We start from the raw sequence: 21,873 nt of genomic DNA, 5'->3' as shown, positions 1-21,873 counted from the left end.
ACTGTCTGTAAGACTGGTGACCTCCAGCTCCTCTAAACTCTGAATTAAGTTCTCTTTCATTTCATAGGACTGGGTGCTCTTAGGCTAGCATGCATCCCTCAGCACTCACCCCAACCTGCCTTTTCTCCTGAGGCTTTTCTCCAATCTCCCCATGTGTATCCAGGGTCCTATTCACTTGCCCACCCCCTCCCATGGAAACTTGTAGAGTGCTCTGACATAGCTTGAGACAGACAACAGTAATAGTTTATTCACTTTCTGTCTGCACTGATGAAAGGAGAGGCCCTCAGAGAAGGGGCATACTCATGGCCATTCTGCCCCACATTCCTCCCCAGGCCTCAGGGCCCACTTCTCACTGGAACCGAGCCTAGGGAGGTTATTGCCCACATGGACTCAAGGTCTCCTATTTTAGGTTATCCTGGTGCTGTGCAGTCATTCAAAAATAGAAAAATTAATGATACTATTCCTAAAATCAACTGGTTCATGCCTGTCTTCAGTATGTTCTCCAAAAGGACATGGGTTGTGTGATCTGCTTCAGTAATGAAGTTCACTGTCTAAACTGGGACATAAGGTGCTTGGTAAATGTTAATTAAGTGAGTTAAAGTGTCCCTGGTGAATCTAGACTCCTCAAGTTGTTTTCAAGTACCTCAGTTTTGTTGAGCATATAGACTTATATTTTGAGGGCACATGCTATATTTTTCTTCCTTTCTTTCTAACGTATTTTGAAATGAAAGAGCATGATATGGAGGGAAAAGAGGAAATATGTGAAAGCTATTGAGGGAGACGGGTTGAGAAGGAAAGGGGTGTAGGCTTGAGGGAGGAGCAATGTCTACAAACTCCAGGCTCACTGCACTCACCTCATCCAGTTGGCTAAAGAAGTGTCCTTTCCATCCACATACTCATAGCTCTTTCTCCCTTTGGTGATCTGAGTGTCAGAAAAGAGATACAAGCTTTCATCTTTTTTTTTGTGGAAGTACTAGAAGAAAATTTTCCCTCTGCTGTCATTCTGCTCTTCAGCTTGCATGGATTCAGCTGCCAGTCAGACTACATGGTAAGGTCCTTAATCATAATTTTAAGTCTGAGTCTATTGGCACATTGAAGGCAAGGGCTCTACAAGAAAGAAGTCACTTCTGTATGCCTGTACCACTGTCTCTCATCTCTCTTCTGATCTTTAGATAGAAGTCATGTGTTCATGTAGTCCAGTAGTCATGTATGGATGTGAGAGTTGGACTATCCAGAAAGCTGAGTACTGAAGAATCCATGATTTTGAAATGTGGTGTTGGAGAAGACTCTTGAGAATCCTTTGGACTGCAAGGAAATCCAATCAGTCCATCCTAAAGGTGATCAGTGCTGGGTGTTCATTGGAAAGACTGATGTTGAAGCTGAAACTCCAATACTTTGGCCACCTGATGTGAAGAGCTGACTCATTTGAAAAGACCCTGATGCTGGGAAAGATTGAGGGCAGGAGGAGAAGGGGACGACAGAGGATGAGATTGTTGGATTGCATCACTGACTCAATGGACATGGGTTTGGGTAGACTTCGGCAGTTGGTGATGGACAGGGAGGGCTGGTGTGCTGTGGTTCATGGGGTCGCAAAGAGTCGGACACAACTAGCAATTGAACTGAACTGAATCTGTGTTCATGCACAGTGCACACAGTACACAGGGCTGACTGTATCACTGCCGACCATATCATCACCATCTGCAACCTTGTATGTAGATATGAAGTACCCCTCCCAACACACACAAGCGATTAGTGGCCAGAGGCCAGAGAAAGAGGGTTATTTCTCACCAGCCAGGAGTATCCACTGTTGACGGCCTCTTTGTCATCTGTGATTTGGCCCTCGTAGGGGCCAAAGTGCAGGCCCAGAGGCAGATGAGATGCCTCGTTCCACACTCCAAGCCCAGCCTCAGGGATGCCCGACAGTCTGATACTTAACCCAGGGGGCAGAGTGAGGGCTGAGCGGTTGGCATGTCCCTTTTCCACTGCAGAGTCCTTTACAAAGGTTGGGGGCCCATGGGCATCACAGCTGTTAATGAAGAAGTTCTGACACTCCTGACAATCTGGAGGTGAGAGCAACAGGGATGAGGGGAGGTATAGTGATGTTGGTGGTTGTAAAGACCTTCAGAAAGAACTGGGGAACTCATGGCATTTGGCCTCGATCCTGTACCCCAAGACATAGAGGAAGGGGATGATAGGGGAACCAAATGGTGAAGTGAAGTTATTGTATCAAGGCCTCATAACCCCTTCATGAGTGGGCCAGTGGGGTCACTCACAGAGGTAGTCATCATCCTGGGGCTCGCTGACCTCTTGGTACACATGGCCCTTTCTTTCTCGCAGACTGTACCTCTTCATGTCAGTCTCCTTTCTTCCAAGTTCTAAGATGGAGAACAGAAGCTAAGCAAGGATGGTGGGGTCTGGAGAGCTAGTCACTGTTTTATCAGAAACTGTGAGATCTCATACTTGTCCATCTATACACTTTGTCAAAACATTTTCTTTCCATTTATTTTCAAACTTTTACTTTTGTATTTTATTGTTTTCATGTTACATTATTTATTTATTGGCCATGCTGCATGGCCTGTAGGATCTTAGTTCCCTGACTAGGAATGGAACCCACACCTTCTGCAGTGGAAGCATGGAGTCTTAGCCACTTAACCACTAGAAAGTCCCTTCTCTATACTTTGTTCTGCCTTTATCTAGTGGTTCAGGATACCGAGATTCCACAGATGCCCAGTTTAGTGTTAGCGTCCTGCACTTCCTGTTAGTAGGTTTTACTTCCCAACCTTCTTACTTAGGAAATGGTTCACTGACACATCTATTCAGAAAATAAATGTTTAAGGGCACATGACACATAAGGCATTGAGCAGAGATCTGGGCATAAACACTAATAAAGCATGGTCCCTATTATCACAGCTGGATTTATTGATCTACTTGTATGTGTGAGCAGTATTGCATTTAATGTAATGCTTTCAAACACTGTATGAGTTAGGTATCCTTATGTTCACTTTACAGATGAACAATCAGGACCTCAGAAAATGTATAAGATTTTCCTCAGGTCCCAGTGCTAACTTCATGTCTCAGATACGTCCACCTTAAACCCACACCTACCTAAAGTCCACACCACACACCTACGCCATACTTGTTACCTTTTCTACAGGAATTAGAGGAACCAATTAGAGCAACTCCCCAAATTTTCTCTTACCGACTTTTTGTCTGGAGTGCTGTCCAGGGGTCCTTGTTTCTCGGTGAGGGTTCACTGGTTCCTGAGCCCACTTGGAGCCACTTTTCTTCAGCAATTTTGCTGCTCCTGGCAATTTCTTCAAACTGGACGCCTTACTTAATGGTCCCCTGGACTTTCCCTTACATGTGAGTAAAAGAGAATATGTATTTCTTTAGTTCTTTAGGACTGTATGAAGTGTTTTCACATGCATGACTTTAGTTAATACTTTTAAAATTATTGGAAATACCCGATGGAGGGGAAGTCTGAACACTGGAGTGTAAAACAAGGACCTAAGTGGATACTGAATCAAAACTAGAATTCATATCTTAAGGTTCTTCTCCTTCAACATTCTGCATAACAGTTAAGAGCAAGGCAGGGAGAATAGTTGGAGGTCAGGGAAAGAAGAGGGTAAGGGCTCATAAGGAAATCCAGGGTTTTTCTATTAATTAGTGGATGTTTGATGGTCGAGGAAGTATGAAAAATTACAGAGGGGACAAAACACATCTGGAAAGTATGGTGACAAAGCAGTGAGATTGAGAAGAGAAAAGACAACTGGCAGAAGGACATTTAGACAATAAAGAAGATGAACTGAACGTTGCAGGTTGCTATGTCCTAGAAACAATGTTCGAATTAAAGTAGCTGGTCTCATCAATTCAGCTTGAAGAAGGCTGTACGACTAGCTGGTTCTCCTCAATTTCCTGATCCATAAATAGGTATACATTCTAATTCTAAATGTTACAGTGGACATGAAATTTAATAACATTCAACAAATCGTTGTGTGAGCTATTTAATACAGTATGCATGTCAGCGTACACCCTTGCCATCAATATATTCTCTCAACTGCCTGTATAATTGAAGTCTAGCTCACAAATACTATCTTCAGCATTCCTTGAATTCTTATTCCTAGATGAATGTTTAAATGTGGAGTCACTCATTCACAAAACATTCAGGGGGCCCTCAGGGGCTTTGAGCAGAGCTTGGACTTCTGAGAATTAACAGGTATGGGCTAGGCTCTCAAAGCTCACAACACAGGGGCAGGCTAAACAAGTGATTCCAAACAGGATAGTTGCCTAATCAGAGCTCAGAGGAAGGGCTTGTTACTTCCTTCTACAAGAATGAGCATTTGAAATCATGTGCAGATGAGTTTCTACTCAAAAGTAAGTAACCTATGTGAAGTCCTTCAGTTCTTTTCTTTTTCTTGCCAGCGACTTAGCAGTTTATCATTATTATTATTTTCCTTTACAATACTGTATTGCTTTTGACATACATTGACATGAATCTGCCACGGGTGTAGATATGGTCCTAAACCTGAACCCCCCTCCCAATCACATCTCTCTGGGTCATACCAGTGCACCAGCCCGGGCACCCTGTATCATGCATCAAACCTGGATTGACAATTCGTTTCACATATGATAATATACATGTTTCAATGCCACTCTTTCACCCTCACCCTCTCCCACAGAGTCCAAAAGACTGTTCTATACATCTGTGTCTCTTTTGCTGTCTCGCATACAGGGTTATGGTTACCATCTTTCTAAATTCCATATATATGTGTTAGTATACTGTATTGGTGTTTTTCATTCTGGCTTACTTCATTCTGTATAATATGCTCCAGTTTCATCCACCTCATTAGAACAGATTCAAATGTATTCTTTTTAATGGCTGAAGAATATTCCATTTTGTATATGTACCACGGCTTTCTTGTCCATTTGTCTGCTGATGGACATCTAGGTTGCTTCCATGTCCTGGCTATTATAAACAGTGCTGTGACGAACACTGGGGTACACGTGTCTTTTTCAATTCTGGTTTCCTTGGTGTGTATGCCCAGCAGTGGGATAGCTGGGTCATATAGCAGTTCTGTTTCTAGTTTTTTAAGGAATCTCCACACTGTTCTCCAGAGTGGCTGTACTAGTTTGCATTCCCACCAACAGTGTAAGAGGGTTCCCTTTTCTCCACACCCTCTCCAGCATTTATTGCTTGTAGACTTTTGGATCGCAGCCATTCTGACTGGCAGTAATGGTACCTCAAGGTGGTCTTGATTTGCATTTCTCTGATAATGAGTGATGTTGAGCATCTTTTCATGTGTTTGTTAGCCATCTGTATGTCTTCTTTGGAGAAATGTCTGTTTAGTTCTTTGGCCCATTTTTTGATTGGGTCGATTAATTTTCTGGAATTGAGCTGCATGAGTTGCTTGCATATTTGTGAGATTAATTCTTTGTCAGTTGCTTCATTTGCTATTATTTTTTCCCATTCTGAAGGTTGTCTTTTCACCTTGCTTATAGTTTCCTTTGTTGAGCAGAAGTTTTCAATCTTAACTAGGTCCCATTTGTTTATTTTTGCTTTTATTTCCAATATTGTGAGAGGTGGGTCATAGAGGATCCTGCTGTGATTTATGTCGGAGAGTGTTTTGCCTATGTTCTCCTCTGGGAGTTTTATAGTTTCTGGTCTTATGTTTAGATCTTTAATCCATTTTGAGTTTATTTTTGTGTATAGTGTTAGAAAGTGTTCTAGTTTCATTCCTTTTTTTTCTTTAGGTTTTTTAAAAATTTTTATTTTTACTTTATTTTGCTTTACAATACTGTATTGGTTTTGCCATACATTGACATGAATTAGCCACGGGTGTACATGAGTTCCCAATCCTGAACCCCCCTCCCACCTCCCACCCCATATCATCTCTCTGGATCATCCCCATGCACCAGCCCCAAGCATCCTGTATCCTGTATCAAACATAGACTGGTGATTCATTTCTTACATGATAGTATACACGTTTCAATGCCATTCTCCCAAATCATCCCACCCTCGCCCTCTCCCACAGAGTCCAAAAGTCCATTCGAAACATCTGTGTCTCTTTTGCTGTCTCACATACAGGGTTATCATTACCATCTTTCTAAATTCCATATATATGTGTTAGTATACTGTATTGGTGTTTTTCGTTCTGGCTTACTTCACTCTGTATAATTTGCTCCAGTTTCATCCACCTCATTAGAACTGATTCAAATGTATTCTTTTTAACGGCTGAGTAATAATCCATTGTGTATATGTACCACAGCTTTCTTATCCATTCATCTGCTGATGGACATCTAGGTTGTTTCCATGTCCTGGCTATTATAAACAGTGCTGCGATGAACACTGGGGTACACGTGTTTCTTTCAATTCTGGTTTCCTCGGTGTGTATGCCCAGCAGTGGGATTGCTGGGTCATATGGCAGTTCTATTTTCAGTTTTTTAAGGAATCTCCACACTGTTCTCCATAGTGGCTGTACTAGTTTGCATTCCCACCAACAGTGTAGGAGGGTTCCCTTTTCTCCACACCCTCTCCAGCATTTATTGCTTGTAGACTTTTGGATCGCTGCCATTCTGACTGGTGTGAAGTGGTACCTCACTGTGGTTTTGATTTGCATTTCTCAGATAATGAGTGATGTTGAGCATCTTTTCATGTGTTTGTTAGCCATCCGTATGTCTTCTTTGGAGAAATGTCTATTTAGTTCTTTGGCCCATTTTTTGATTGGGTCATTTATTTTTCTGGAATTGAGTTGCATAAGTTGCTTGTATATTTTTGAGATTAGTTGTTTGTCAGTTGCTTCATTTGCTATTATTTTCTCCCATTCTGAAGGCTGTCTTTTCACCTTGCTTATAGTTTCCTTTGTTGTGCAGAAGCTTTTAATTTTAATTAGATCCCATTTGTTTATTTTTGCTTTTATTTCCCATATTCGGGGAGGTGGATCATAGAGGATCCTGCTGTGATTTATGTCGGAGAGTGTTTTGCCTATGTTCTCCTCTAGGAGTTTTATAGTTTCTGGTCTTACGTTTAGATCTTTAATGCATTTTGAGTTTATTTTTGTGTATGGTGTTAGAAAGTGATCTAGTTTCATTTTTTTACAAGTGGTTGACCAGTTTTCCCAGCACTACTTGTTAAAGAGATTGTCTTTTCTCCATTGTATATTCTTGCCTCCTTTGTCAAAGATCAGGTGTCCATAGGTGCGTGGATGTATCTCTGGGCTTTCTATTTTGTTCCATTGATCTATATTTCTGTCTTTGTGCCAGTACCATACTGTCTTTTTTTTTTTAACTTTTATTTTTACTTTATTTTACTTTACAATACTGTATTGGTTTTGCCATACATTGACATGAATCCACCATGGGTGTACATGCGTTCCCAAACATGAACCCCCCTCCCACCTCCCTCCCCATAACATCTCGCTGGGTCATCACCGTGCACCAGCCCCAAGCATGCTGTATCCTGTGTCGGACATAGACTGGCGATTCGATTCTTACATGATAGTATACATGTTACAATGCCATTCTCCCAAATCATCCCACCCTCTCCCTCTCCCTCTGAGTCCAAAAGTCCGTTATACACATCTGTGTCTTTTTTGCTGTTTTGCATACAGGGTCATCATTGCCATCTTTCTAAATTCCATATATATGTGTTAGTATACTGTATTGGTGTTTTTCTTTCTGGCTTACTTCACTCTGTATAATCGGCTCCAGTTTCATCCATCTCATCAGAACTGATTCAAATGTATTCTTTTTAACGGCTGAGTAATACTCCATTGTGTATATGTACCACAGCTTTCTTATCCATTCCTCTGCTGATGGACATCTAGGTTGTTTCCATGTCCTGGCTATTATAAACAGTGCTGCAATGAACATTGGGGTACATGTGTCTCTTTCAATTCTGGTTTCCTCGGTGTGTATGCCCAGCAGCGGGATTGACCAGTTTTCCCAGCACCACTTGTTAAAGAGATTGTCTTTACTCCATTGTATATTCTTGCCTCCTTTGTCAAAGATCAGGTGTCCATAGGTGCATGGATTTATCTCTGGGCTTTCTATTTTGTTCCATTGATCTATATTTCTGTCTTTGTGCCAGTACCATATTGTCTTGATGACTGTGGCTTTGTAGTAGAGCCTGAAGTCAGGCAGGTTGATTCCTCCAGTTCCCTTTTCTCAAGATTGCTTTGGCTGTTCGAGGTTCTTTGTACTTTCATACAAATTGTGAAATTATTTGTTCTAGCTCTGTGAAAAATACCGTTGGTAGGTTGATAGGGACTGCATTGAATCTATAGATTGCTTTGGGTAGTATACTCATTTTCACTATATTGATCTTCCAATCCATGAACAAGGTATATTTCTCCATCTATTTGTGTACTCTTTGACTTGTTTCACTAGTGTTTTATAGTTTTCTATATATAGGTCTTTAGTTTCTTTAGGTAAATATATTCTGAAGTATTTTATACTTTTCATTGCAATGGTGAATGGAATTGTTTCCTTAATTTCTGTTTCTATTTTCTCATTGTTAGTGTATACGAAGGTTAGAGACTTCTATGTGTTGATTTTATATTCTGCAACATTACTATATTCATTGATTAGCTCTATTAATTTTCTGGTGGAGTTTTTGGGGTTTTCTATGTAGATGATCATGTCATCTGCAAACAGTGAGTTTGACTTCTTTTCCAATCTGGATTCATTTCTTTTTCTGCTCTGATTGTTGTGGCCAAAACTTCCAAAACTCTGTTGAACAGTAGTGGTGAAAGTGGGCACCCTTGTCTTGTTCCTGACTTTAGGGGAAATGCTTTCAATTTTTCACCATTGAGGATAATGTTTGCTGTGGGTTTGTCATATATAGCTTTTATTATGTTGAGGAATGTTCCTTCTATTCCTGATTTCTGGAAGGTTTTTATCAGAAATGGATGTTGAATTTTGTCAAAGGCTTTCTCTGCATCTATTGAGATAATCACATGGTTTTTATTTGTCAATTTGTTAATGTGATATATTACCTTGATTATTTGCGGGTATTGAAGAATCACTGCATCCCTGGGATAAAGCCCACTTGGTCATAATGTATGATATTTTTAATGTATTGTTGGGTTCTGTTTGGTAGAATTTTGTTAAGGATTTTTGCATCTATGTTCATCAGTGATATTGGCCTGTAGTTTTCTTTTTTTATGGCATCTCTGTCTGGTTTGGCTATTAGGGTGATGGTGGGCTCATAGAATGAGTTTGAAAGTTTACCGTCCTCTGCAATTTCCTGGAAGAGTCTGAGTAGGATAGATGTTAGCTCTTCTCTGAATTTTTGGTAGAATTCAGCTGTGAAGCCATCTGGACCTGGGCTTTTGTTTGCTGGAAGATTTCTGATTACAGTTTCACTTTTCGTGCTTGTGATGAGTCTGTTAAGATTTTCTATTTCTTCCTGGTTCAGTTTTGGAAAGTTGTACTTTTCTAAGAATTTGTCCATTTCTTCTAAGTTGTCCATTTTATTGGCATATAGTTGCTGATATTAGTCTCCTATGATCCTTTGTATTTCTGTGTTGCCTGTTGTGATCTCTCCATTTTCATTTCTAATTTTATTGATTTTATTTTTCTCCCTTTGTTTCTTGATGAGTCTGGCTAATGGTTTGTCAATTTTACTTATCTTCTCAAAGAACCAGCTTCTGGCTTTGCTGATTTTTGCTATGGTCTCATTTGTTTCTTTTGCATTTATTTCTGCCCTAAGTTTTAAGATTTCTTTCCTTCTACTAACCCAGGGGTTCTTCATTTCTTCATTTTCTAGTTGCTTTAGGTGTAGAGTTAGGTTGTTTATTTGACCTTTTTCTTGTTTCTTGAGGTATGGCTGTATTGCTATGACCCTTCCCCTTAGCACTGCTTTTACAGTGTCCCAGAGGTTTTGGGTTGTTATGTTTTCACTTTGATTCATTTCTATGCATGCTTTGATTTATTCTATGATTTGTTGGTTCTTCAGCAGCATGTTGTTTAACCTCCATATGTCGGGATTTTTAATCGTTTTTCTCCCGTAATTGAGATCTAATCTTACTGCACTATGGTAAGACAAGATGGTTGGAATGATTTCAGTTTTTTTGAATTTACCAAGGCTAGATTTATGGCCCAGGATGTGATCCATCTTGGAGAAGTATCCATGTGCACTTGAGAAAAAGGTAAAATTCATTGTTTGGGAGTGGAATGTACTATAGATATCTATTAGGTCCTACTGGGCCATTGTTTCATTTAAAGTTTGTGTTTCCTTGCTAATTTTCTGTTTAGTTGATCTATCCATAGGTGTGGGTGGGGTATTAAAGTCTCCCACTGTTATTGTGTTATTGTTAATTTGCCCTTTCATACTTCTTAGCATTTGTCTTACATACTGTGGTGCTCCTATGTTGGGTGCATATATATTTATAATTGTTATATCTTCTTCTTGGATTGATCCTTTGATCATTATGTAGTGTCCTTCTTTGTCTCTTCTCACAGCCTTTATTTTAAAATTTATTTTATCTGATATGAGTATTGCCACTCCTGCTTTCTTTTGGTCTCTATTTGCATGGAATATATTATTTCAGCCCTTCACTTTCAGTCTGTATGTGTCCCTTGTTTCGAAGTGGGTCTCTTGCTAACAATGTATATAGGGGTCTTGTTTTTGTATCCATTCAGCCAGTCTTTGTCTTTTGGTTGGGGCATTCAACCCATTTATGTTTAAGGGAATTATTGATAAGTATGATCCCGTTGCCATTTACTTTATTGTTTTGGGTTGAGTTTATACACCCTTTCTGTGTTTCCTGTCTAGAGAAGATCCTTTAGCATTTGTTGGAGAGCTGGTTTGGTGGTGCTGAATTCTCTCAGCTTTTGCTTGTCTGTAAACCTTTTGATTTCTCCTTCATATTTGAATGAGATCCTTGCTGGATACAGTAATCTGGGCTGTAGGTTATTTTGTTTCTTCACTTTAAGTATGTCCTGCCATTCTCTCCTGGCCTGAAGAGTTTCTATCAAAAGATCAGCTGTTATCCTTATGGGAATCCCCTTGTGTGTTATTTGTTATTTTTCTGTTGCTGCTTTTAATATTTGTTCTTTGTGTTTGATCTTTGTTAATTTGATTAATATGTGTCTTGGGGTGTTTCACCTTGGGTTTATCCTGTTTGGGACTCTCTGGGTTTCTTGGACTTTGATGACTATTTCCTTCCCCATTTTATGGAAGTTTTCAACTATTATCTCCTCAAATATTTTCTCAAGGTCTTTCTTTTTATCTTCTTCTTCTGGAGCTTCTATGATTCAAATGTTGGGGCATTTAACATTGTCCCAGAGGTCTCTGAGATTGTCCTCATTTCTTTTAATTCATTTTTCTTTTTTCCTCTCTGATTCACTTATTCCTACCATTCTATCTTCTACCTCACTTATCCTATCTTCTTCCTCTGTTATTCTACTGGTGGTTCCCTCCAGAGTGTTTTTGGTCTCATTTATTGCATTATACATTATATATTGACTCTTTTTTATTTCTTCTAGGTCATTGTTAAACCTTTCTTGCATCTTCTCAAAACTTGCCTCCAGGCTATTTATCTGTAACTCCATTTTATTTTCAAGATTTTGGATCATTTTCACTATCATTATTCGGAATTCTTTATCAGGTAGCTTCCCTATTTCTTCCTCTTTCGTTTGGTTTGGTGGGCATGTATCCTGTTCCTTTACCTGCTGGGCATTTCTCTGCCTTTTCATCTTGTTTATATTGCTGTGTTTGGGTTGGCCTTTCCCTATTCTGGCAGTTTTTGATTTCTCTTTATTGTGGTGGTTCCTTGCTGTTGGTGGGGTTGAATGGTTGCCTTGTCAATGTTTCCTGGCTAGGGAAGCTTGTGTCAGTATTCTGGTGGGTGGAGCTGGATTTCGTCTCTCTGGAGTGCAGTGAAGTGTCCAGTAATGAGTTTTGAGATGTCAGTGGTTTGTTGTGACTTTGGACAGCCTGTATATTGACGTTTGAGGCTATGTTCCTGTGTTGCTGGAGAATTTGCGTGGTATGTCTTGCTCTGGAACTTCTTGGCCCTTGGGTGGTGCTTGGTTTCAGTGTAGGTATGGAGGCGTTTGATGAGCTCCTATCGATTAATCTTCCCTGAAGTCAGGAGTTCTCTGGTGTTTTCAGGCTTTGGACTTAAGCCTCCTGTCTCTGGTTTTCAGTCTTATTCTTACAGTAGCCTCAATACTTCTCCATCTATACTACACTGATGATAAAACATCTAGGTTAAAGATGAAAAGTTTCTCTACAGTGAGGGATACCCAGAGAGGTACACAAGAGTTACATGGAGAAGAGAAGAGGGAGGAGGGAGATGCAGGTGACCAAGAGGAGAAGAGGGAGAATCAAAAGGGGAGAGAGCAAGCTAGCCAGTAATCTCTTCCTTATGTGCTCTCCACAGTCTGGATCCCTCAGAGATGTTCACAGTGTTACACAGATAAGAGAAGAGGAAGGAAGGAGACAGAGGTAGCCAGCAGGATAAAAGGGGAAATCAAAAGGAGAGAGACAGATCTAGCCAGTAATCAGTTTCTGAAGTGATCTCCACAGCCCAGAATACACAAAGAGATTCACAGAGTTGGGTAGAGAAGAGAAGGGGGAGGGAGGAATTAGAGGCGACCTGGTGGAGAAAAAGGAGAGTCCAGAGAGGGAGAGAGCAGTCAAGCCAGTAATCTTGCTCCCAAGTAAAAATAGGTACTGAAGATTGTGTTCTTTAGTTACAAAATTAATAACAAATACCAAAAAGCAAAGATTAAAAATCTAGTGTAGAGGTTGGATTCTCAAAAATACAATATTAAAGAAAAAAAACAAAGTCAAAAATTATATATATCTGAAATTTGCTTTAAAATAGTTTTTTTGCAAAGTAATAGTAGGTTATAAAAATGAAAATTAAAGGAGTAATAGAGGTCTTAAAAATGAAAAAAAATAATTTAAAAACAGTAGTAAAAATATATCTAGGATTTTCTCTGGTGTTGTGGACAGTGTGGGGTCAGTTCATTTTCAGATAGTTCCCTGATCTGGCTTATACTTCTCAAGATCTATAGGACCCTTCCTATGTTCAGTTCAGTTCAGTCACTCAGTCGTGTCTGACTTTGCGATCCCCATGAATTGCAGCACGCCAGGCCTTCCTGTCCAACACCAACTCCCAGAGTTCACTCAGACTCACGTCCATTGAGTCAGTGACGCCATCCAGCCATCTCAACCTCTGTCGTCCCCTTCTCCTCCTGCCCCCAATCCCTCCCAGCATCAGAGTCTTTTCAAATGAGTCAACCCTTTGCATGAGGTGGCCAAAGTATTGGAGTTTCAGCTTTAGCACCATTCCTTCCAAAGAACACCCAGGACTGATCTCCTTTAGAATGGACTGGTTGGATCTCCTTGCAGTCCAAGGGGCTCTCAGGAGTCTTCTCCAACACCACAGTTCAAAAGCATCAATTCTTTGGCGCTCAGCTTTCTACACAGTCCAGCTCTCACATCCAAACATGACCACTGGAAAAACCATAGTGTTGACTACACAGACCTTTGTTGGCAAAGTAATGTCTCTGCTTTTGAATATGCTATCTAGGTTGGTCATAACTTTCCTTCCAAGGAGTAAGCGTCTTTTAATTTCATGGCTGCAATCACCATCTGCAGTGATTTTGGAGCCCCCCAAAAATAAAGTCTGACACTGTTTCCACTGTTTCCCCATCTATTTCCCATGAAGGGATGGGACCAGATGCCATGATCTTCGTTTTCTGAATGTTGAGCTTTAAGCCAACTTTTTCACTCTCCTCTTTCACTTTCATCAAGAGGCTTTTTAGTTCCTCTTCACTTTCTGCCATAAGGGTGGTGTCATCTGCATATCTGAGGTTATTGATATTTCTCCCAGCAATCTTGATTCCAGCTTGTGTTTCTTCCATCCCAGCATTTTTCATGATGTACTCTGCATAGAAGTTAAATAAGCAGGGTGACAATATACAGCCTTGACATACTCCTTTTCCTATTTGGAACCAGTCTGTTGTTCTACGTCCAGTTGTAACTGTTGCTTCCTGACCTGTATATAGGTTTCTTAAGAGGCAGGTCAGGTGGTCTGGTATTTCCATCTCTTGTAGTCGGTGCTAACTACAGGGTTTTAATCTATTGCACCTGTCACTTCCAAGGTGGTTCCCTCTGTTTGTTTTAGCTGCTTCTGTTTGCTGGTCTCTTCAGTGTCTAATTTCTGCCCTGACACAAGGGGGCGGTGGTGATCACTTTTTAAGGCTCACTTGTTCAGTCATGCTGTGGGGAGGGAGGAACACTGCAAACAAATATCACTGGTGTGTGCTTGCAGTGGCTTGGCCACACTGGGTTTGCCCATGCTCATGGCATGTGTGCTTTCCCTGTATACACTGCTTAGGCTCTGGGTTGCTTTGCCGGGAACTGTATGAGGCAGGCTCTAAGATGTATGTACTTCCCAGGCCTAAATCACTCAGGTTCAGGTTCTTGGGTACTCCACAGAGGTGCAGACTTGGTTGGGCCTGCGTTTTGTGCCCTTCCCAGGTTTGGGCAGCTCAGGTGACCAGGTGCTTGGTAGGCACGGTTGCCCCCAGGTGAGGGCTGTGACTTATCACCTCCCCTGTCCCAGCTGCTTGGTTTTCTGGGTGTTCAATGGGCACGCCTTCTCAGGTGTGCTGTGTGTCTCTTCTGGGGAGCTGATGTCTGGCTGCGACCCTCCCGGCAGATGGCGACTGTCCAGAATCCCAAGAAGTCTTGGTTAGCAACGAAGCCTGCTTGCAGTTTGGTAGAGGATGCCTCTCTGGGGCCGCAATTGACCCTTTCTGGCTCTGGCTGCCCCCGCCTGCCTGTTTCCAATGGGGAATGGGCCGGTCTGCAGCCGGCTAGCTTTGCTCAGTCCTTTGTTCTGGGAGCGGGCCTGGTGGTGTCTTAGGTTAGGGCTTTTCGCGGGATAGCTATCCCACAGTCTGGTCTGCTATCTCACAAGTTAGTTCCCTCATATTGCCCTTGGGGCATTCAGGCCTGGTCCTTACCCTAAGCAATGCAGCCCATGCCTCCCTGTCCAGCCCCTGCTTGCTAGTGGTGGATGCAAGTGTCTGCACTGCTTCTCTTCTGAGAGTTGCCATTAGGCACGCAATCTGTGGGTTTTAATTATTTATTTACTTTTCCTCCCGGTTATGTTGCCCTCTGAGGTTCCAAGGCTCACCACAGACTAGCCAGTGAGAGTGTTTCCTGGTGTTTGGAAACTTCTCTCTTTTTTAAGACTCCCTTCCTGGGATGGATCTCTGTCCCTACCTCTTTTGTCTCTCTTTTTATCTTTTATATTTTTTCCTGCCCCCTTTCGAAGACAATGGGCTGCCTTTCTGGGTGCCTGCATTCAGAAGTTGTTTTGTGGAATTTATTCAGCATTCAAATGTTCTTTTGATGTATTTGTGCGGGAGAAAGTGGTCTCCCCATCCTATTCCTCCACCATCTTAGGACTGCATCCTACAGTTATTTTCTTATTTATTGTTTTTGCGTCATAAACCTGAGGTTTGTCATGGCTGCGAGTTGCTTCCTCTTATTAGAGTGGGAGGCTCTGAGGTAGGGATCATGTCGCCTTCTTCATCTTGGACTGTCCACTTTACAAACTGCCCAACATATCCTTAAGCTTCTTCATCTTGGACCATCCACTCTACAAACTGCCCAACATGTCCTAAAGCTTCCCTTAGTCAGATGTCTTAGCATAGCCCTCACTCAGTTCAGTTCAGTCGCTCAGTCGTGTCTGACTCTTTGTGACCCCATGAACTGCAACATGCCAGGCCTCCCTGTCCATCACCAACTCCCAGAGTCCGCCCTGACTAGCACAGCACAAAAGAACTGAGTTTTAAAGCATCTCTCAGATGAATGATATAAAGATGTATGAATTAGATGTATGAATAAACTTTATTGACCTATGAAAGTTTTAACCAGTTTGTAAGGGGTTTAGAGAAGGTGCTTTGGATTAGATTGCACTACCATTGATACATAATCAAACATTTTTTTTTACCTCAGTTTCTTGATCTATAATGGTGATAGCTATATACATACTTATAGGTACTGTAGGATTGTTTTAAGGTTTAAGTAAATTTATTCACATAAAAGGCTTAAAGTCTATAATATTGTGAAAATAATATAACAAATAGAACAGCCTACTATTGTTGCTGTTCTTACTAACTATAAAGATGGTGATGATATCAGACATTGTGCTAAAGCTTCAGGACAGGAAGGCAGCAGTCTCCAGGATCTCTGTGTTTTCTCCTATTCTCACCTGTTACTGGATCCATGAAGAGGATTTTTTTGTCAATAGGATTTTGGGAAATACTCACCTTTTGGTGTTTTCTGTGCTCCACTCTGAAGGCCTTCCTAGAAGGTTTACCTAGAAAATGATGAGAAATAGTGTTTTGATGGGTAAAAATTTCCAGTCTCTGGGTATTCTAATTAAGGACACAGAATTCTGAGCCAGAGAGTGACAAGGACAAGGAATAGCAAAGGAGGAATGGAAACTGATTTCTGTATCATCAACTCCTATGCTTCCACTGCGAGCATTACATAATTTTCTTAAAATTAAAAAAAAGAAAGTTCATTTGTGCTTCATCTGAGGTCCATAAAGTATATAATAAATTTACTAGCCTTTCATGACAAAAATATTCAACAAAGTAGAAATAGAAGGAAGTGACTGCAATATAATAAAGGTAAATATGAAAAGTCCATCTCTAACATCACAGTCATCAGTGAAAAGCTGAAAACTTCTAAGATCAAGGAAAAAAGGCTAGGATGCCCATTCTCAACATTTCTGTTCAACGTAATATTAGCCCATTCTCAACATTTCTGTTCAACATAATATTAGAAGTCTTAGGGCATTAGATTAGAAAAGGAAACCAAAGGCTTCCATTTGGAAATAAAGAAGTAAAATTATGTCTGTTCACAGAGGACATGATTTTAGAAAATCTTTAAAATTCCACACACACAAAAAAAAAACCTGCACAGAAAGTTGCACAGTACAGAATCAACATTCAAATATATGCATGAACAATCAACATTCCAGATAGGAAAATAAGAAAACAATCTTATTTATATTTTTAAAGCTGTAGTCAAGAGCTAATTTGAATTAAAAAAAAATTATTTATTTATTTGTGCCAGGTCTTTGTTGTGGCATGTAGGATCTTGTTCCCTGATGTGGGACTGACCTCAAGTTCTCTGCATTGGGAGTGTGGAGTCTTAGCAAGTGGACCCCCAGAGAAGTCCCAATAATCTTATTTATAATAGTATCAAAAAGAATGAAATAATTGGGAGTAAACTTAAGGAGATGAAATAATTATACATTGAAAATTACAAAATCTTGCTGAACGGAATCTGACAAGAGTAAATAGAAAGGTGTCTCACATTTATGGATGTGGAGACTTAATATTATTAAGCTGTTCATACTACCCAAAGCAATTTAAAGATTCAGTGTAATTCTTATTAAAATCCCAATGGAATTTTTTTCAGATATAGAAAGTCCATCCTACAGTTAATATGGAATCTCAGAGGACCCCAAATAGACAAAAAAAAATCTTAGAACAGAAAAGCTGGAGGCCTCTGATTTCAGAACATATTACAAAGGTACAGGAACCAAAAAGTGTAGTTTTGGCATAAAGTGCGTGCTTAGTCATTCAGTCATGTTGACTCTTTGGGACCTTTTAGACTGTAGCCCACAAGGCTCCTCTGTCCAGGGGATTTCTCAGGCAAGAATACCGGAGGGGATTGCCATTTCCTTCTCCAGGGGATCTTCTTAACTCATGGATTGAACCCACATCTCCTGCGTCTCCTGCACTGAAGGCAGATTCTTCACCTGCTGAGCCACTGAGGAAGCCCACTGGCATAAAGACAGATGTACCAATAAATGGAACAGCATAGACAGCCAGAAATAAATTCTTGGATACATGGTCTAATGATCTTTATCAAGGGTGTCAAGACAACAGGGAAAGTTTAATCCCTGTAACAAGTGGCCCTGGAGAAACAAAATATCCATATGCAAAATAATGAAGATCTTACATCACAAAGAAAAATCAACTCAGAATGGGTTAAAGACCTAAATGTAAGACTTGATAAGACTCTTAGAAGAAAACAAGGGTGAAGCTTCATGACATGAATCAGGAATGATTTCTTAGATATGATACCAAGTGCACAAGTATTAGTAACAAGGTAAAAATAGACAAATGAGATTATGTTAATCTTAAAACCTCTGTGCAACAAAGGACACAAAGTGAAATGGATGAATAGAGTGAAACAAAGGAACGGAGTGAAAGACAAACTACAGGATGGTAGAAAATATTGTAAAATATGTATCTGATAAGGGGTTCATAAGTATACACCAATATGAAGGCTACTTATAAGCCAGGAGGAGAACCTGATTGACCACAATGGCACCCTGATATCACACTTCCATGCTCCAGCATTGGAAGAAAACAAACTTCTGTGGTTTAAGCCATGCAGTCTGTTTCATTATGGCAGCCTGAGCTGACGAACATGGTGGGAGAAGGCATTGAATAGACATTTCTCCAAAGAACCTCCACAAATGCCAATAAACATATGAAAAGATGCTCAATATTACTAATAGGGAAATACAAATTAAACCACAATGGAAATTATCTCATATCTTCTGTGATGGCCAATATGAATAAGAGGACAATAGCAAGTTTCGTAAGGATATGGAGAAATTGGAACACTTATACACTATTGTTGGAAATGTAAAATGTTTCAACCTTTACAGAAAACAGTATGGAGTTTCCTCAGAAAATTAGAACTGCTGTATTTCCATAAAAATTTGAAAGCAAGATCTTGAATAAATCTTGTGCACATCTATGGTCATTGCAGCATTATTCCCAGTTGGCAAGATGTGGAAACAATCTAAATGTTCATTGGTGGATAAACAGATAAAGATTATATATATCATATATATTATATACCCATGCACACAATGGAATGTTTTGAAGCCTTAAAAAAGAATTTTAGCATATGTGACCTCAGGGATGAGCCTTGATGATATTATGCTAAGTGAAATGAACCAATCAAAAAAAGACAAATATTGCATGATTCCACTTCTGTGAGGTACCTAAATTAATCAAATCCATGGAAACAGAAAATACAATTGTGGTTGCCAAGGACTATGAGGAGAAAGAATTGGAGAATTGTTGCTCAGTGTGTGTAAGGCTTCAGTTATGCAAAATGAAAAAGTTCTACAGATTTGCTGTAGAGCAATGTGTACATAGTTAGCAATAGTGTACCATACACTCAGAAATTAAGAAGGTAAACAAAGATGTGTAGAGGTATGGTGGGAGAAGGCAATGGCACCCCACTCCAGTACTTTTGCCTGAAAAATCCCAAGGATGGAGGAGTGTGGTAGGCTGCAGTCCATATGGTTGCTAAGATTCGGACATGACTGAGCAACTTCACTTTCACTTTTCACTTTCATGCACTGGAGAAGGAAATGGCAACCCACTCCAGTATTTTTGCCTGGAGAATCCCAGGGACTGGGGAGCCTGGTGGGCTGCTGTCTATGGAGTCGCACAGAGTCGGACATGACTGAAGCGACTTAGCAGCAGCAGCAGCAGAGGTATGGTGAACCATGGGGTATGTATTCCCTATGAAGAATCTCTCTTCATGTCAAAACCTTTGGTTTTCATTTCTCTTACACTAGTTTTCATAACCTAAGGGAATAGATGGTCTTCCCTGGTGGCAGAGTGGATGAGGATTTGCCTGCCCATGTAGAGGACACAGGTTCAGTAGCTCGTCCAGGAAGAGTCCATTTTCTGTGGGGCAACTAAGCCTGTGTGTCACAAACTACTGAGCCTACATGTGCTCTGCCATGAGAAGCCAGTCACTGCAACCAGAGAAAGCCCCTGCACAGCAGCGAAGACCCAGTGCATCCAAAATTAAATAAATAATTTTTAAAAATATGGGAGAACAGAAATCCATTGATGGAGAATCCTAGGACTATCAAAATTGTTTTCTCCAGTCTAGGCAGATTACCTCTTCTAAACTCTCTGAGCAACAGAAGAGAAAATGAGCTGCTCACTTTTATTTTATAATAAGTGTACTTAATTTTTTATTTACCTGAGGCTGTTTCTGGTCAGTGAAATGTGGGAAAGATCAGGGAGAATATAGAGTTCTCTCAAACCCTTTCCCAGATTCAAAACAAAGAATTTGTTTCACCTTAGGGTAAGAAGATCATGTGGTGTTAGTTTTTTATACACACTTAAATAATGTATCTTGACATAATATGTTAATCATTTGCTCTTCTAAGAGATTTACTCCAATAACTATTATGAGATTAATATTAGAAATCTCTTTGGTGAATTTATAGCCTAAGGTATCTTTAATTGCCTTTCTTAAAAATAATTCTTTTAAAAAAGAATCATAAATTTTAAACAAAAAGCTTTTGAGAATTACACTGGAAAACCTATACATTCATCTTCATTCAGGCTTATGTCAATATTCAGCCACAACCACTTCAGAATGCTGAAAATTATGTTTTCTTTGCTAATGGCTGAGATGCAGTTGAGACCTTAGCCCAGGCTGATTTTGGGAAGACACCTCTACATCCTCCTGGTCCCTCACCTTGCTGCCATGGTGTCCATTCTTCATCAGAATCCTCAGTATCATTTCCCTGGGGTTTGATGACCTGCCTGCGGTGATGCATGAAAGCTGGTCGAGTGGCTCTGAAACCTGGAAAGAAGCAAAATATATGTTGTAAGAAGGAGGCACAAAGCACAGAAGCAATGGAAAGTGTCACAAAGTCAGGGAAATCAGTAGGATGGGCTGGGAGCATGTAGAACAAGGCAAGAGGTGAGCTCTGCACTGCCAGGGTCAATCTCACTTTGGTAAAACAATAAAAATTTCCTGCAGGTTAGTCTCCACACAGAAGGGAACTGTGAGCAGATGAAGCCACCTAAGAGAGAGCCAAGGAAACACTGAGGCTGAAGACCTGTTTCATGTTTCCCAGGCTCACAGGCACCCAGCACTTCCTGTTACCTATAGCAATTAGCGCTTCACAGTTCCTTTTCACATTCCCGTATCAGATTTTTTCCCATTCTCCCATCTCTGCCCATTCTTCCTTGGAGAAGTATATGGAAATGTCTTTGAAAGCACCTTTGGCCTAAGGAAAATAATAGATTTCATCAGGGACTTACTAATATAAGTCAGACCTTAGAGCTGACTTCTCCTCTACCTTTTGTGCAGGGAGTAGCCTGAAGCTACTGGATGGTCTCTGTGAGACAGGAACAAAGACTTTCCTTCCTGCCTGTGTCCTACTTAACTGAAAAAACACTGAGCATTTTCCTAACTCTCGCTGGACACAGAGCAGTTGATGATGCTAGTGTCCTGTTTTGTCCTGCTCCACACCACCGTCTCAGGATCAGGCATTCCCATCCTGTGTACATTCACAGAGAAGTTCACTCAACTGTCCAGTCAAGCAGTCTGTTGTCCTTTAGGGACTGGGGCTGTGTCCTTCCTATAGAGCTGGCTTAGAGCCCAGCTTTGCCACCTCTGCCTCTCACCATGAGCTTCCACTCTGTTCTCCCAGCATCTCCCTCAGTTCTCTCCTGTGGAGACCTGTTTCAGCTCATGGCCATGGGAATGCCTCAATGCCAAGGTGCCTATGGAAGGAGAAGATGCTGAGATAGCCCAGACCACTGTCCAGAGCCTGGTCTGTCTTCCTTGGGTGGAGTGTCTACGGTGGGAAGGTGTAGGGAAAGTCAGAGTGAGGGTGTTGGTGGGGTGGACAGATTCTGACCAGCTATGACAGGCCAGCCTAACGTGAACTAGACATGGTTTCTTTGGTTCCCCTACAATTCAGTGCCTCTGAGGAAAGGCACTGGGAGGGATGTGTCTGTGGGTGACAGAGGGAATCTTGAGGAGAC

General features: G+C 40.8%; 1 pseudogene; it reads right to left on the bottom strand.

Moving 5' to 3' along the window:
• LOC102187758 overlaps positions 1 to 21,579 on the bottom strand; it is a 50,916-nt pseudogene extending 29,337 nt beyond the window's left edge.
• Between the last annotated feature and the right edge of the window lie 294 nt (positions 21,580 to 21,873).

Source organism: Capra hircus, unplaced genomic scaffold (genome assembly GCF_001704415.2).
Source record: "Capra hircus breed San Clemente unplaced genomic scaffold, ASM170441v1, whole genome shotgun sequence".
Taxonomy (NCBI): domain Eukaryota; kingdom Metazoa; phylum Chordata; class Mammalia; order Artiodactyla; family Bovidae; genus Capra; species Capra hircus.
This window is presented reverse-complemented; position numbering and strand designations above follow the sequence as displayed.